This window comes from Trachurus japonicus, chromosome 15, assembly GCF_045865225.1.
Source record: "Trachurus japonicus isolate A0001 chromosome 15, Traja_1.0".
Classification (NCBI taxonomy): domain Eukaryota; kingdom Metazoa; phylum Chordata; class Actinopteri; order Carangiformes; family Carangidae; genus Trachurus; species Trachurus japonicus.
Genome location: NC_140921.1, coordinates 13,573,682 through 13,588,730, shown reverse-complemented (window position 1 = coordinate 13,588,730; position 15,049 = coordinate 13,573,682). Strand labels below are relative to the sequence as shown.

Sequence of the window (15,049 nt, the reverse complement as noted above, 5' to 3'; positions counted from 1 at the left end):
AACAGAAATTTGGTTGTTATTCGGTCATCTTGTTACCAGACACAGCGCTGGTGCAACTACTGTTTGTTTCTTTTCTCCTTCTCCTTCTTTTCCATGATTCCTCCCCTGTTGTTAAAAAGAACAGATTTCAACATGAAAATCTGTTCTTTTTTGTTTGTGTTGCTCAGTTTGTGGTGCCCATTTGTCCTAATAGTTGCATTTATGTTTTTTGTTGTTGTTTTTTTTTTAACACCCTGTGCTGATTACACCTCTGTGCCTCACGCCTCCTCTTATTCTGTCGGCTCCCGTTCGGAGTAGCTCTAATTGAGTTTTTGGACAGCCGGCCCGGTCTCAAACGCTCCACGAGAGATAAAAGAAATTTTGTATTACAACATCAAAGGGGCGCCTCCGCACTCGCAACCCATTCCACTTCCACCCTCACCAAACATGATGAGATCAAATGAACATCTAAGGTCAGTGGAGCTCTGAAGGGTTAATGATGTGGAGAACGCGCTCTGGATTTTTAATTCACACTCTGGGCCGATAACTACCCTCAACCCCGGTCGAGTCTTACCCCCCCACCCCACTGACAACTCATGCTCTTTGCACTTTGTGAACAACCTGCTTATTTAAAGCAATTTATTTGAATACGTTTGACTGTAATTTGACATGGCTCGACTCAGAGCTGTCATTATCTGTCACAGTGTCTGCCTCACTAGGATCAATAGGCTGTTAATGGCGCCAGACGTGGGGATAGACGGCGCATCCAAACTCAGCGGTGTGTCATGAAGTGTGCTGTCGTACTGAGACTTTTACTTGGAGTTGGAGGTAATTCAGTGAAGTGGCAAATTCCAGATATCAGTTAACCGAGGTTCAAAAACAAATCCTGTTTTCTTGTCTTTCATATTTCTCATATACAGTAGCGCTCTTCATGTAATACCCTACTTCTTGAAGAGTGTATAATAACAGTGATTCTAGTGGGAGAGAAAGTGATCCAACTATATAATAGCCTAACATACTCAGCCTCAACGTTTCTACTTCACTGCTTCGGAGATGAAATGGGGATATTTTCAGATTTCTGCTGTACCCTTACACACAATATAGACTGTTATATATGAAGCTCTCACATTTGGACCTACAAGATTGATTGTAATCCACTGACCTGGACAGGGTGAAGGCGGCCAGACAAACGGTGCAGCGTGTGTGTGTGTGTGTGTGGCTGTGTGTGTGCATGTTTGCGCAGCCTACTTCAACATGAGAGATTCATTAATGTGGCCATGAGTCATTTGCCCAGATGACAAAAGGTTTTTTATCTGAGTGGCCATTCAGTGGAGATGTTGTGTCAACCCAGCAGGTATTCTAGTGCCTGTCCACAGCCGTTTATTGCGTCCACAATCAGCTATTATTTCAATGTTGGCATTACAGGCACTACAACGTCACTGTTCTCAGAGCTGTAAGCACCACATGCAACTCTGCTAAAAAATAAAAAAAAAAACCTGGAAGCAAAGGCCAGAGAAAATTCAAAGTAACTTTGACCGTTTCCTGTGCAAAGCAGTTTTTTTGGTAGGTTTAATCCTGCATATTTTACATCTACATTATGCTTGCCGGGATTCAGTCCTCATCTTCCCTGTTGTTGTGGACTTGCAGCGTTAATCTTGCATGTGAGCATGTTTGTTCTCTTATGCATGCATGGTACAAAGAAACCGGGGACCAAGTTGTAAAGTTTTTCCTCCATAGTGCTGGTAGTGGACAAATTCAACCACTTTAAAAGCAAAATTCATAATATTTTAGCCAGAATTCAGTCAAATTCATGTATGAATCCCAGATGAAAGGTTTGTTTAATCATACCTCTGACAACACTACTGAATGTTAATCAGCTGACGCCTCGAGTTACAGTATATTAAAAGATTTGTCAGTTTAAGAGTGCGTAGCAGCGTCCTTTTGAATGGTGCTGGTAGTGTGACCTTTGTGTTTATATTTGGATCACACATTGTGCTTTTGAAGAGCTTGGCAACTGTCTAGGCAGTTGTTGTTTTTTGTGAGGTCACAGAGACCTGTTCTGCCATCAGTGCTGATATGAAAACAAAGACTGAATGAATCTTGAATCTGTCCTGAAATCATCTGTGACGAGTAGAAATATCTTCGCTGACGAGCCACAGTTTCTAACAAATGTGAGCGGGCGCTTTTGGCAGATTTTCAAGGCCTCTCTGTGTTTCTCATGTCTTGTTTCTTGGAAAGATTGCATAAGAATACTCAGAAAATAACAGTGTTAAAGATCACTTTATATTTTAACTTCTTGGAACAGATGCAATGAAACTGAGCTTTTTTCAAACGTGTCACAGATCTGGATGTCACCGTTCAAAACTGTTCTTTCTGCTCTGTACACCACTCTTACAGTAGACGAATATAGATCTCAGTGTCAAGGTTCTTTGCTTTAAAAGAAGAATAGTATTTTTTCTTCTAATCCTATAAAAGCCATGTCCTGTAGTTCATGTTATCTGGCATGTTTTTCCACAGTGTCGCGTGGGCTTCGTCTGTCTCATCCTCTTCTTCACCTCTTCCCTTCCTTCATAGCCTCATGGGCTTCATAGTGGCTGCTTCTCTTCCATCTGTTTCCCAATCAATTTGGTCTCATTTCCTGCCAATTGGTCCACCTCCATGAGCTAAGGCTCATTTAACAGGAAGCATCGCATGTTGAGCTCATCAGCTGTAGTTATGGTGATCAGTCTGTGAACCTCTCGTCGTCACAGGAGCTTGCCTGGAGTTTGGCCATTTGTTTTGAAGTTTTCAATATAGCCCTTTACAAGACCTCTGGGGGAGTGTGCTCGTGTGTGCGAGTAGAAACAGCAGGGTTTTAGCAGATGGCTCACAAATTTACTCATTTCAATGATGTGAAAGTTTAATGAAGAAAACACTGTTCCTGTGGTCAGGCTGCTGTCAAACTCCCTGGTTTATTGATCCTGGAAACTGGCTTCTGTTAGTGTGAAAATACACAATACACAATTTACACATGTGCAGACAATTGACTGTAATCTGCATACAGAGTACAGAGTATCATTGTATTTTAATTGCATGTAAAAACAAACCATCCACCCACATCAGCAAATAAAAGTCATCATTACTTTATTGCTACTTTCTTAAACAATGTCTTTTACCATCATCATGGATTTGGCGCCAACATGGTGCCGATCTAATCTGATCAAACACTAATGTCACACCCATAAAGTATTTTTATAATGTCCCATATTTCTCTTTCTGTTCTGTCAGAGCTGGTGTCCTTAACCGCAAGCCCTAGTTCTCCTGAATTAATGTGACTCTCGATGAGTATCGCTGAACAGCAGGCTCTCGGAAAAACTCAAATGTGTTCACCCTGACATACCCGGAAAAATATCCTTTTGCTTTTTCTCATAAATAATTTTAACGGAAGCTTTAGCTTGCAGCGTGGTGCCTGAGTGCTGATCAGGAGAAAGCCGGGCAGACCTGCTGGTCAGCGAGGTGCATTTACACCTACTAACCTCTCTCCCAATTTCCATCGGCCTCAGTAGACACTGAAGGAAAACATGTGGACTGGACTGGCAGTCCACACCGGCGTCTGGTTAAGGTCTGTCCTGGGTTAAGCTCTTCAGGCCTCTTTGATAGCCTGCAGTTGAATTTCCTGGCTGACATGCATAAACCAATTAACAGAATATCCCTGTCCACCTTTGTGGCTGGAAAGGTCCTTTAGCAGGAATAATTGAGCAGTAGGTGTGACGGTGAGCAATATGCTTCTTGTGCTTTACAGTAGGTTGACCTTTACTTTTTACCACAGCACATCATTAGACTACATATTAGAAAAAACACAAATATAAAAAATGTGTATAGTTCTCTGGTAGATCTGATGTAACATGACACCCAAACTAAACACTGAAGCTCTTCTCCAGATTTTTTTAAAGACATGTACGTGTGAGAATATTCTGATACAGGAGAATCTTGTGGTTTAATCACATGATATCCACACAATACATCGCAGCAGTGTGTATATGTATGTGTGTGTGTCTGCTGCACATGAAGTAGCCGGTCTTATCAGTGGTAGCAGATGGAGAGCGTCCAAGTGAGAGGCTCAGTCTGGCTCCATGTATGTCAGAAATAAGAGGATGACCTTGGCTGAATCTCAACTGTGCTTCAGCCATAAGAAACACACACTTTTCCCTCCGTCTGTCTCTTTGCATGTCTCTTTGCCTCTCTATGTCACACACACACAGACACACACACAGCCTTGCTCTTACACATTCCTGTATGCAGTGTTACAGCTGGAGACAATATACACTCCTCCACAGTATCACTTCATCAAAAACAAAATAAGAAGGAGCCATTTGTAAGACACTCAGTGAGGCGCGCAGGCTCTTGTGCAGCCCCTACAAGCAGGTGATTAGACACTCAGTCATTTGTAGCATTTACCACAGCCGGATGAAATATTTGCTGCAAGGTGAAGATGTTGTTTCATATTTAATATCAGAAGGAGGCTCGGTAAACGTTCTTTTTCTTTTACCTAAACATTCAATGAAGTTGTAGCCCCATTTTTATCATGCCCCAACAGGTTTCCCAGCTCTTAAATCATCCTGACACCGGGTATTTTGCTTGTAAATCCCGAAACACATTAATCAAGGGCAGTTTTTTAAGGGTCTGTGTGGTTGTTCTCGCTGTGCCTCACTCATGGGGGAAGGATAAACAGTCAGTGAAAGGTGATATCAATGTATTTCTGGCCAATAAATTTGAAGGGCTCTGCTAGAAGATTTACATTGGACTGCAGCTGGATGAGATAAGGGGATCCCATTTAGGAAGAAGACAGAGGTGGGACTGGGAGTGAAAGTGCTGTGAGATTTGCAGTGGTTTAGTTTAATCTACAGAGGCCGACCTTTCCTGATTTTCCTGATTTTGTAGAGACCTAAGTGCAGCAGTTGTAAGTCCCCTCCGCTGGCCTGAGGTTAATGCACATGAAATCAGCGTGTTATACTGTTGTGTCGTGCATGCACCAGTTGCACCGAGTTGAAATGCAGCCTAGTGTTTAACAGATGCATTTGGAGATTTGGAGATGAGGATAAAACCAATTGTTACACTTCCAGGTGTAGGGATTATGTAACTAACTGAAACAACTAACAAAAAGCTAATGTTAACTTGCTAACGAGTGAAGGATCGGCCTTTCAGCACACAAATATCACACATTTTGTTTTCAGTGCAGGGAATCGTTGTGGTGATTAATGACTTGTCCCTTTGCTTTCCACATACCTGGTGTATGTGTGCACGTTCTCACATTTAACAAAAGTTTTCTAATTAAACACGACTCTCTTCTCATATTCCTCACTGTTACGTTATGGAAAATGAACAGTTCAAGACTTTCTGCTGCAGAGTAATTCACAGTGAGACTAAGAACTAAAGCTTATATAATTACTTGACCTTTTATCTATTACATTAGAGGAGTGGCCTTCACATGTAGGCTACTGTATGACACATTTCTGGTTCAGATTGATAATGAGCTATTGTGCATTCATATTCTCTATCTGGATAATTACTATTTCATATTATTGTGGGAAAAGCCCCCTCAATCATGGGATATTTCATGCAAATTGAGACTCAGATCAAGTCTTGTTACAGATTTAAAGTGGAAACTTGAAAATGGTAATTGTCTCGTTCAGTCCTCTCTTTATGGCTCACTTAAGTACACCCCTCCAGACTCAGTCAAAATGTGGTGCAGATAGGCCAAGTGAGGTCGTCTTCTTTGAGTGCCTTTTATGAAACACTATAGGAAACAGTTGTGGATTTTTATTTTGAACCTGCCTTTACTCTTGTCTTCACATAGCCACTTAAAATGTCAGCGTTACTACAAAAAAATAAAAAAATAAGATGTCGCCGCTCATGCTCGCCCAGAAATGTCATGCAACTTCCCTGTAGAGGAGAAAAACTCCCTCGATTGACCTTTGAGGTGTAATTTGTAAATGCAACATGAAAAGCAGAGTGGTGGGCTCATTTGTTTCACAGCGCTGGAGGCGTTTATATGAATTGTTTGAATATGAGTATCGAGTCCCAGCTTTGACCGCGCTCCACTCTCTTGCCCTTTTTTCGTTTACCCATTCAGGCCAACAATGACTTCCGTTTTTAATAAATATATTTTTCAGTCTGGGAACTGCTCCAGTACTTCTGATTATTTTTAATGACAAGCTCTTTTTTTTGTAGTACATTCATATTTGTCTCTTAAGACTTGAAGACTTGTTTTAATGAGCTCTCATAAGGTCTGCTTCCTTAGCCCCTGGCCAGATACAGCTATGTGCAGCAGGCAACTCTACTAGACCAAGACTATATAAGGCATGAACACTTCCCTAGACATGAAGACATGCCATTCTTCCCTTTGACAGATATTATCCAGTGGGGAATGGTAGCTACGGTACTCCAGTAGACCCTTGATTAAAACATATCGCATAAATAAAGCATAAAGAAAGATTTTGACACCACTGCAGATGTTGAGGTAGATTACAAAGCAATATGAGCTGTTTGGCAGCGATACGCATGAAATGATGTACAAATTAGCCGTCCGCTGAGGACATTTGGCTCCGCTTTGAGAGGCAAGAGCAGTCATCTCAGCTCATATTATAGTGACAAAGCGTTTTGGGCCCTCCCATCTGTTGAAGCCTGCCACTCAAATATTTAATGAAACAGTGTGGTATAGGTGTTCCACTTCCTAATTTGGGCACATCCTCTTTAACTAATTCTCTCCTGTCCTCTCCTTCCCCTGCTCTGCCCCTCCTTTGCCCCCCATGTCTGCCTCTCAGACGCCATGATCCAACTGGGGGAGGACGACGGCGCACCCCGAGTAGACAGCATGGACACCGAAAAGCACTCCGCTGAAAGGTGACCTCCAGACACTTCGCCTCCCCAAAACATTTGGTGAGTTAAGAGTCAGTGAATCCCTTATACTCACAAATGACACCATCTCTTCTCCCCTTGTCAACGTTTGGCAGGATGTGCTGCTCCAAGCCATCATGTCAGACATTTTAAATGAAGCCCTCTAAAACAGAACACATTACCCAAAGTCTTTTTTATCTGCTTTAATCTCTGCTCCCTGTGAGAGACCAAAAAAAGTTCAATGTTGATTTTTTTTCTTTCCTTCCTAAAGCATTGATCTCCCAAAGCATGAGCCGATATTTTATCTGAAATAGCCTTCAAGAGGATCAATTTCCACACATGTGCCTATACGGGTGTTTGTGAGTGAGCATGTGTGTGGGAAAAGATATGGTGATTGGTATTGATCAGTCATTAAAGATTGAGTCTTTGTCCCTTGTTTGCATTTCGTGATGAAATGTCTCAACTGCAGCCACTCTGATATCTGCACTGAGAAAGCGATCACATGGCCGTGCTGAGGCCAGATATAGTGTATGACCTCATTCACAAATGTTTTAATATTTTCTTTAGCCAAAGTCAGCCAATCCTCTTAAAGGACTCAATCTGTCCTTACTTCACTCCCCTGTCTGTGGCACTTGGCCCCAAACACATTCCTTCCTCCCGAAGAGTTAATCTTTACAAAAATGCTCAGGAAATTTCAAAAAAATTATTTGATGTTTGATGAAAATAAATTTGCCTGCTAAAAAGATTAGCAAAGATGAGGTTTAACATTTGTGTTGTGGTTATATCAGGAATGGAGAAGATTTCTTTATTTTTTGAAAGAGGAGCAGAAAGCGGCTCTGAAGGTTTATCTCAATCTAACACATGTTTTCGCTTTTCCCCCCTAAATGGTAAGAGTTTGTTTTTCTGACTAACTCCCGTAGTGGTGAAAAAAGAATCTGATTGGTTGAAATTAGCCGGTGACAGTCGATTATCGACAGATGGTTCATCCAATCACCTGCCAAATATGTTTTTGTTAGAGTGCCTACCCTTTTCCCTTTTCCAAACTCTCACAAAACCTTCCCAGATGGTTCCTGCATAACAAACCATCTGCTGTGTCAGGTCGATAACTTGTAGTAAACTTTAAGTCTCAATGGTGAATTTGACAGGGGACTACTTTCAGCTGTGGATTAACACATACTTGACTGTAGTGAGTGTTTCTGGCAGCAAAGTGGATTAAGTGTGAAAATAGACTAGAATGACATTTTAAAATCATAATCAGGGAAAATGTCATGTGGTGTGTGTGTCTCACTTTTATGCTTCTAATAGTTTTTGGCAACATTTGACACAACTGCACATATGACACAGAGGATTTAAAAGTAATAGGCTTTGGCTGCACAGGCTATACTTTATACAGTAGTAGGATCAGTGAAACAGTTGATGGGCTTAAATACACAGAATCATCTGACTCTTTAAAAAAAAAAAAGTATTTTCTGAATGAGAATAAACCAAACCTCTGTAGGCAGCAACGTAAAGATGTTGATGAATCATGTTTGATCCTAATTTGGATGCACATTCCTGGCAGTTCGCTATTAGCATAAGTGAAGGCCCATATAGGGCAGCAGTCCTGAGCGGTCAGTGCAAACCATCTGTTAGTTATTACCGGTACCTGTGGAAACTAAATATCAGCACGCACAAGACCGAACAAATAAACAAACATAATGTTGATAACCTGACAACAACAACCTCAATACCCAAACAGCAATGCCACGACTCCTCCTCTTACTACTACCAGTAATAATAAATGAAATGTGTGGTGTGATTAGAGGCTCAGAGAAACAAAACACAGCACATGTTTGGTTTAATTGAAACAAGAGGTTTGATTCATAATAAGAACCCTAGAAATAAAACTCAAGGCAAAGTATTAGCGCTGCAGGAGAGACTGTCAGTTCACGAGTGTCTGAAATAGATGTGTGAAATTGTGTGTGTGTGTGTGTGTTTTAGCTACACAATTGGAAAGGCTACAGTTTTGGTTTTATAGGCTGAATTGCTACTTGTGACCTGACAGCAGATATTCTGGGATTTCTATGATTCATTTTCTACTGTGACAAAAATGGTAACCTTGCAGCAGATCTCGACAGTCGGTTTCATCTGCTGGGAAAATAGTAACTTTTTTTTATTTAAATAGTGTGTGTTATATTTTATTTATTAACCTTGCCCTCAAACTTGCCTCAAAACAGTTAGTTTACACGTTGTTCTGACCACATTTAAAAGGCTTTTTTTCCCACATTTCTTTGTTTTTTTGTACAAAAGAAAACACCTGCCAACAGCAATGACGCTAACCTTGTTTGAAAGTAATGGAATTCATCCCCTGGGCACAAGTGGCTGATTTTGTGTGATAGAACTACCTACATGGTGTATCATGCTTCAAAACTTGTTGTTGAAAACTTAGTATTGAATGAAGTCGCCTTTGGCTAGAGCGCCTGTTTATGGAAATCAGGTCTTACACTGAAGTGAATGGAGGGATGATTGATAGCGGACGTGCATTCATTTGAGAGCAGACAACCTCGGGCAATAATCAATGCAATCTCTGTAAGTGAAACTAACACAAGAAAACATTAAAATCAAGCAAAACATAAAAAAAATATATAATAATTTTCATCAACTGGCCAATGGCAAGGCTAATTTGTCATGGAGTAAATAGTGCATAAGTAGTGTGTCAATGTCGGTGCTCCGTACAGAGTTCAGTGGGTTTGCATTTTGTCTCCCAGCGTATCGCCGAGCGTGGGTACAACAGCAGGAGTGGTTAAAAGCACTCGAGCGTTGGATAGAATTCAGTCAGTGTGCATTTAATTTGGGTTTGCAGTAACAGGAGGCACAGACGTGGTTATACAAGAGACATGGATGAGCACGTTGGGGTGTGAGTGTAGGAATCCACAGATAAACCATTTCTGTCATCTCATTTCTTAGAATGTGATTACCTGTCCAAAGTAATGTCTTTGCCCCATGTTTTATCTGTGTCATCCATGGTGGCAGAGTTAGATTTTATTGGACATTGAGCATGTTAGAGGCAGATTATAATCATTGATTTAAGGTTTGAAATGCATCAAGGAACGTTGTTCAAGCGAAACCTGAAATTGAAGAGGTCAGTGAAGAAATCTTTTCAAGCATGGACGTTTATTATTGATGATTCAGGAACTATAGGACATTTCCCCAGGTCTAATTTGTTGCTCAGTGAAGTCTAGGTGATGCAGAGAAATTACAATAATTACATGAAATGTTCTCTTTATTGAATCTTTATCAGAAGTCCTGCACGGATGCAAAAATGCATCTTTCAGTCGAGAAAACAAGTGCTGAGCTCCGAAATCCTTCGACAACATCTTGTCCTGTAGTTGTGTGTGTGAGAGTGAGGGAGCACTTCCTCATTTCCATAGGATTTCCATATCATTTAATCAAAACTGCATAACTACATAAAGAATGCATTTACTCCACTTTTCAAAGCCACAAGCTATAATTCTCCCGTCATCCCGTGTTACAGTCAGTTTCTTGCTGGCTATCGTAGCCGTGTTTGTCATAGAGGAACTGAGGGAGTGATTGTGAGACCAAAAGGTGAGTTACAGTGAAGGGAACCGGTCCAGTGGGACTTCATTACTGTAGGAAGCGTTACAGTACTTCAAACATCATAAAAATCTATCTGGTATTCAGCTGTGGTTCTCCCGGGCTCAGAGTTGTAATTACAGAGTAATCTTTTGCTAAGTTAGGAAATCTCCCATCTAACAACTCCATTACACGCCGATGCACACATGCATATTTAAACTTAAGCAGACTCTGCTCAAGTCCTTAATGTCCACACAATGTTTTGATGAAACTGTAGGGAGATTATACATTTTTTTAAAACAGTGCTGTGTTTGTTTTCAGCCTCCTTCAGGACTATTCTGCTGTGCCAGATGTGGATCCTAAGTGTGTGAGCTGTTGTCAGCGATGTGTGTTTTCTAGGAGCACACTAATCACGTTTTTGTTTTTTCACCCAAATTCTGATCTAAGCCATTTAATATTCAGCATCAGCTCCAAAATGATGTTTTCATACTGTAGTTACATAACACAGCAGCACATCCAGCACTAAATTAGGTTAAAAAAAATAGTGTAGCAGGTTAGACAAAACCGTTTTATTCTATGTTGTGCAAAATGCACAACACCTATAGTTTCTGAACAGCTTTGGTTTAACTAAGATGTAAATATTGAGCGTTTATTTGGATCTGTTGAGACAGGAAGGTCTGGACAGGACGCTGACAGCTCCTCTCACTATTTCTGTTCAAGTACAGTTTTTACCAATTACGACTTTTGAGACATTTGCTGCTTGTGCAAAACGTTGCAGAAATAGATGCAAATTGACTTGTTTTCTTAACCTCTACTCTTTGCTGTCACAGTGTACTGTATGTGTGTGTGTGAATGTGCGTCTTCATTAAATCAGTTGGCTGCTGTTCATTTTTTGTGCAACAACTCTGTTGTTCTCTTGTCATTTTTAATTAAACTGTCTGTTTGCAATTGTTTTATAGTTGTTTTAATGAGGCAAAAATAGAAAACTCTTGAAAACTGCACATAATGGGTCAAAATGAAGAATGTGGTTTGGGTCGGTGAGAAGTGATCATTTTAAAAAGAAGCCAGAGATGATGCTGATCGTCATGGGACATTTTGCTTTTGACTGTCCACCTGTTGCACAGTGGAAACTGCAAACAGGTTGGACATCACTAAAAAATAAAAAAAACATGCATCAAGTCACACATATGTACAGTATTATATGTAGCCAGAAATCTCCTGTGTTCTCCAAATGTCCTGTCCTTTCCAGGCTGATTTTTGTCCGTGCAGAGCTCTTGTGTGGCTCTTATGTGTGTGTCCTATGTCTTAGCTGCTTGAGGGGACAGCCGTGGTGTTGCTGAGATGGAGTCTGGCCTTGTGAAGCCTCTGGGCACAGATTGATGAAATAATGGGTGTTAAGGAAAGGGAAGGTACCACAGCTCTCCACGGTGCAGATGCTGTTCCTGTTGACGCTTTATTCTTGATTCAAGAGCCTTGAGGTGCTGTCATGTTAAGACTGAATGCTTTGTCATTGAAGTGAGCTATAGATACTCTGCTGCATGATAAACTTCTGTAATGTGCTGTGATGAAACTTTGTGTTTTATCCTTTTAACACACACAAGCACACACATTTTTGTCATTATCTTCCCACAAAACACAAGAATTTGGCCCGTTTACAGTTTATAGCAAAAACCTTGTGAGTTTCTATTGTATTGATTTGATGCAGCTGGTATTTTTGATATGTAGCAATAACTCCAGGATATTATTTGTGTTGCTGTTTTCCATATTCTCTTTTCCCCTCTCGCTCACTCCTGTGTGGTTTGGGTTGATGATGGCACATAATATGTTGCACCTAATGAGTCTAAATTGGTTTCCCGCCATATTGCACAACCCTTTAGCCAAGTCTCTCTCCTGCACTTTACCAGCTCATCCACCGACTGCTTTGTCCAAAGGCAGCTTTCGCTCAAATTGCTGCCTCTTTCAGTCAATATGTTTGCTCCACAGCAATCTGTCTTTTTCTGTGATGGAGTTCTCCGGCTGTGGGAAGTTTGCCCTCCATTCGCCGTTTATCTTCGAGAACTTTGCTGCACCTGTCCTATAATGTCTGGCCACTTATTGTGCCTTCCAGGAGCTTCTTTTAAATGTCATTATCCCCCTGTTGGCACTGTTTGCTCTAAACCCATACTCTTACCTTTGTGAACTGTCTGGACTTTGATAAAAGCAGCTGAAAACCGATATTACTCCACAGGACTCTGAACCGTCTCCTAACCTCGCCAACTTCTTTAACTTAGATATTTTTTAATCTCCTGTACTTCCTTTGACTGCATTAGAAAAATGAACATACCAACTCTTATCAGCAGACCTTTATCTTAAGAATCGTGAGCTCCAGTATATAAACTTTGTGCCCTCAGTATCCTTCAACGTCGGCCTTATCTTCTAGAAATTATCTTTCTCATCCACAGCTGCACCTTCCTAAGCCTTTTTTTTCTCCCTAAACTCTAATGATGTTGGAGTGGCTTCTGCTTGCCACGTCTTCACTGTGAATATGTTTTCAGCTTCCATCTGTGGGTCAAGTGGTGTTCAGTTGGTGTATGGGAGCAGTTTAGTTCACACTGTAGAAGTGAGGCACAGCTGCCCTATCAGCCTTTTCCACTGCCACTACCCACTTTAATGTTCCGATTATTTCATCCATTTCCTCACAGCGCGCCGACAGTGAAAGACAAATTGGAAAATGTGTACTTCAGCCTCTCAGAACCTGTTGTGAGGAGCAACAAAACTTTTGCTACTTTTAATTTCCTTTCTACTTTCAGCTTCCTCTCTCTTTTTTTTTTGCTTTTTCTTTCCTCTACAAAATTCCCTGGTTTTATTATCTTTCCTTTCAGCTGCTGGAACATGCAGTCCCATACCTGCTGGAGACAATGTCCAGATGTATCTCTACAGCTTTTTCTCCTGTGGCATAAATATATTTTTTATATGCAGTGGCTTTCGATTCATGCAGCTCCTCCATCACCCGGTGGACATGTTTTTCAGACACAGCATGTAATGTAGTCTAACCTCTGTGCATGTTTGCAATATTTAACAAAACCTATACAATATCACCTCCCTCAAGACACTCAAGGAATTTTAATGGAGGCATTGTACACAGTGGCTCTTTGTTGGCTGTTGGCTTTTATGAGTTTTATTCACACAATATTAAATATTTCTTTACTGTTAGGCCTCAAAGCCAAAATACATTACATTTACAATCTGGATCTACCTTTATCATATAGGTTCCTAACAACATAATTCAATTTGAGTGTAAACTCATTTCACAAACTTTATAGTCTTACAGGATATTACATATTCTCTTAAGTACAAAAGGGACAAATACAAATTGGTCACAGCTCTGGAAAACACACAAAAGTGTTTTAAAACAACACTTAATTAAATTTTATTAGCACAGGATGACTCCATCACACCAGCAGTTAGTGCTTTTAGCACTAATAGTTTGTGAGTTGGACAAGGCAGCACAAGTTGATGTCATACTCTGTTAGGCTGCGGCTTATTTTCTTGAGGGGGGAAAAAGAAATATTTTGCCATTTAGTCTTTGTGTTTTTAGGCTTTAAGTCTGTTTCTTTTCTAAACCAGTGCTGAAATGATCTTGAATTTAATTTGCTGATAATCTCTTTGCTTCTGTTGCTCAATGTTTGTCTGTGTAGTACAGATTAAGTGTGGGTCTGACATGTTCCTGTTGCTGTTTCCTCTGTGCTGTAGACACTATTTTTCCCGTCAATACAGTACGTGCTCAGTCATTAATAATGCAAGTGAATCAGCGCTGGATCAGGTTATTCCCATCATATCTCCTGTACTTTAAAAACCTTACTTGCTCATCATCAGTAAATTCGTATTTAATAGTTAGTAGAACTGAATAACCAAACTGAATAAGCCATATATATTCACCTGTGACATGGTGTTGGCCCTGGAGTTCATATTTCTATTTCTATATTTATGTTTTTCCATCATTTTAATCCACACGTCTTCATCAGTTCAGTGGCAAAAGACCAAATAAGAGGGTGACGGTCGGAAGGAAAATGAACACGATCCTGGCAGGAACATTCCTCATTTTTTCCAACATGAATTTCTTCCACAATTCTTGAATTACTTAACAAATTGCATGAGTAACCCTCAATACACCACTTTGAAAAGGAGAAAACCATACTCTTTCTTACGTTTCTTCTTTAAACCTTCTGTCATACCATCTTAGTTATTTAGTTTACACAACCACTCAGGAATCTTTTCCTTTTCAAAGTTGGTGATAGAAATCTTGGCATGCGTCACGATGCCTCTGTGATGAATCGGTCAACTGTATCTACCGCACACTGTATCTTAGCCTTGTATCATTATGAGGGTGAATTATTGCAGCCTCAGTGTTCGTTAAGCCACAGATGGATTGAGACTTCTGAGCAGAGCGTCTTGAGTGCCAATTTTTTTACTGGACAATTCTGACAAACAGGCATACTCTCCAGTGCTTTATTCACCGCAGCTTCAAAGTGCAAACCAAACCAAACACAGGGGGTTGTCATCTCTTTGACATATAAGTCTGAGAAGAATCAAGGCCAGTAAAGCAGCTTCATTATCAGAGTTGTTGACTCATCTTTGGTAG

The 15,049-nt window shown here is 40.5% G+C and overlaps 1 protein-coding gene across 1 annotated transcript in view; it reads left to right on the top strand.

Annotated features, from left to right (window-relative positions):
- Positions 1–15,049, top strand: part of chrm3a (cholinergic receptor, muscarinic 3a) — a 77,776-nt gene that overhangs the window by 16,927 nt on the left and 45,800 nt on the right. Inside the window, exon 2 of the mRNA XM_085799772.1 lies at positions 6,783–6,897. The gene's annotated coding sequence lies outside the window, so the exon portion shown is untranslated. The remainder of the gene's footprint in view (positions 1–6,782; positions 6,898–15,049) is intronic.